This window comes from Propithecus coquereli, unplaced genomic scaffold (genome assembly GCF_000956105.1).
Source record: "Propithecus coquereli isolate 6110/MARCELLA unplaced genomic scaffold, Pcoq_1.0 Scaffold25, whole genome shotgun sequence".
Lineage (NCBI taxonomy): Eukaryota > Metazoa > Chordata > Mammalia > Primates > Indriidae > Propithecus > Propithecus coquereli.
In genome coordinates this window covers 3,003,575-3,006,606 of record NW_012148063.1, presented here as the reverse complement: position 1 = coordinate 3,006,606, position 3,032 = coordinate 3,003,575, and the positions used below count along the sequence as shown (strand labels likewise).

The 3,032-nt window shown below is 36.6% G+C and overlaps 1 pseudogene across 1 annotated transcript in view; it reads left to right on the top strand.

Annotated features, from left to right (window-relative positions):
* Positions 1 to 1,989, top strand: part of LOC105812366 — a 134,397-nt pseudogene extending 132,408 nt beyond the window's left edge. The window contains exon 2 of the transcript XR_001137608.1: positions 1,274 to 1,989. The product of XR_001137608.1 is annotated as an isopentenyl-diphosphate Delta-isomerase 1 pseudogene (transcript). The remainder of the gene's footprint in view (positions 1 to 1,273) is intronic.
* Positions 1,990 to 3,032: the final 1,043 nt, after the last annotated feature.

Genomic DNA, 3,032 nt, shown 5'->3' with positions numbered 1-3,032 from the left:
CCCCCCTTCTGAGTCTCCAGTGTCCATTATGTCACTCTGTATGACCACGCATATCTATTGCTTAGCTCCCACTTATACATGATAACATGGTATTTGTTTTTTTTGTTCCCAGGTTACTTCACTTAGGATAATGGCTTCCAGTTCCATCCAAGTTGCTGCAAAAGACATTATATCATTCTTTTCAATGGCTGAGTAGTACTCCATGGTATACATATATACCACATTTTCTTTATTTACTCATCAATTGGTGGGCATTTCAGTTGGTTCCATATCTTTGCAATTATGAATTGTGCTGCAATAAGCATTCAGGTTCAGGTGTTTTTTTTTACAAAATGATTTCTTTTCCTTTGGGTAGATTCTTAGTAGCATAATTGCTGGATAAAATGGTAGACCTACTTTTAGTTCTTTGAGAAATCTCCATACAGTTTTCCACAGAGGTTGTACTAATTTACACCCCCTACCCCCAACAGTATAAGTGTTCCTTTTTCGTGGCGTCACACCGGCATCTTTTGTTTTTGGACTTTTTAATAATGGCAGTTCTGACAGGGGGAAGGTGGTATCTCACTGTGGTTTTAGTTTGCGTTTCCCTGATGACTAGTGATGTTGAGCATTTTCATATGCTTTTTGGCCATTTGTTTCTCTTCTTTTGAAAAATATCTGTCCATGCCTTGTGCCTGCTTTTTAATGGTGATTAAAAACAAATATAAATGAATAAAGTAAACATGACTTCTAGGAATTAGAAAAAGAATAACAGAGTAAAATCAAAGAAATTTAAAGACAAAAGGATAATGAATTAAGAGCAGAAATTAATGAAAGAGAAAAAATAAAGAAACAGGTAGCAAGAGATATAGGGAAAGATTTCTGAAATTCTGAGATAGGAAACCAAGATGCCTTCCTGGTTGTAGAGGACTAAAAATTTTATATATTGCAGGGGAGACGAAGTGTCCTATAAAGAAATTTGGGAATATTTAAAGTTAAAGATGCACATATCCTATGCCCATGCAATTCCACTTCCAGATAAATACTTAGCCCTGACAGCTATCTATATATATGCACAATGGAAGTTATACAAAATCGTTCACTGCAATACTATTGTGCTAGTGTAAAATTGTAAAGAACTTAAATATACATCAATAGATGAAGAGAGAAATTGTGGCATTTTTACTCACTGCAGTACTATACAGCCTTGAAAATGAACTAGAGCAACATGTATCAATATGGAAAAAAATTTAAAAAGCACAGTAGCCAAAACTGAATGTCAGTGTGCCAAAAGGGGCTGGTGTCTGGGCCCAGAGGCTACTCAGTGTTCTACGTCAGTTCAGACATTTTGTAACAATGGCCTGAGATAAATACCAACCATCTCGATAAGCAAGAAGTTCAACTCTTGGCAGAGATGTGTATCCTTACTGATGAAAATGAAAATAAAATTGGGGCTCAGACCAAGGAGAATTGTCACCTGAATGAAAACATTAAGAAAGGATTATTGCATCGGGCTTTTGGTGTCTTCTTATTCAACACCGAAAATAAGCTCCTGCTACAGCAGAGGTCGCATGCTAAGATTACCTTTCCAGATTGTTTTACCAATACATGTTGCAGCCACTGGTTACGTAATCCAGGTGAGCTTGAGGAAAACGATGCCCTTAGAGTATGGGGAGCAGCACCGTGGTCTAAAATTCCTCCAGAAGAAATTAATTATTTGACACATATTGACTAGAAGGCCCAGTCTGACAGTGTCTGGGGTGAACATGAAATTGATTACATTCTGTTTGTGAGGAAGAATGTGATGTTGAATCCGGATCCCAGTGAGCTTAAAAGCTATTGTTATGTGTCAAAGGAAGAACTAGAAGAACTTCTGAAAAAAGCAACCAGTGGTGAAATTAAGATAACACTATTGTTTAAAATTACTGTAGAGACTTTTAAGTTATCTGGCGGGATAACTTAAATCATTTGAGCCAGTTTGTTGATCACGAGAAAACACGTAGAGTGTGAATGTGGAGGTGAATGATTACTGCAGAATTTCTCTACTTAGTAAACTTAGAATGACTTTTTAAAAAAATTTGGTTCCCTATTGGGAAATCTCTCATCTGATACATTGATAATTTCCAACTTGTGTGGAAAACACAACTAATAATTTTGTATCACACACACCCTGTTTATGCTCTTTTGTAAAAGACAGGAGAGATTATTGTAAAATAAAAGAGAACAAATAAAACTTAATTTAACCTATCAAAAAAACCTAAATGTCTAGATTAATGCTATTCTTTATAGTTTTGTTGAAATATTGTTTATATAGAGTAAAAATGCAAGGGAATGATGCAAATTACATTCAGGTAACCTGGGAAGAGTAAGAGGGAAATGGAAAAAGGAAGAGTACACAGAGACACACCTGTATATTTTATTCCCTCAAAAATAATGTCAAATAGAAAAAAGAGGAAGAAAGAAATGTATAATCAATGAGTCAGAATATGAATACAGTTGAGGTTTTGATTCGGTATTGTCAAACTGCTTTCTAAGGATGCATCTGTGTCTTACTGCAATGGAGAGTTTAAGCACAGAAGCTTGGTTTTGAAGGAGGCATGTGGCAATCCCTGTCCTTTGTGGCACATGCCCTCCTGTCACTCTCACGACTCCGCTTTCAGGAAGATTCTTGAAATACTGAGTGGTCTGCAGGGCTGTCTTTATCTCTTCTGTTCCCATTCATCCCCCGCCCCGAACCACTGGAATGGTCTACTAGCCCCACACAGTAATGAAACTTGTTTTTGCCAAATCTCTAATGACTCTTTCCTTTTTCTGTCATACTGACTATATTTAAACGTTTAGACCCACCTTTTTCTTGGATCTCTCCCTCTCTTGGGTTTCTTTGTTTTTTCATTGGCTGTAACTACGCAGTCTCCTGACTAGGTTTCTGTTGCTTCTCTGTGATACATTGTTCTTTCTTTCAATTTTGATGTTGAGTCTTTGTCATTCTATGCACTCTCCAGATGATCTTGTTCAAACTCCAGACTTCTACTATTTATACACTAATGAGTAGC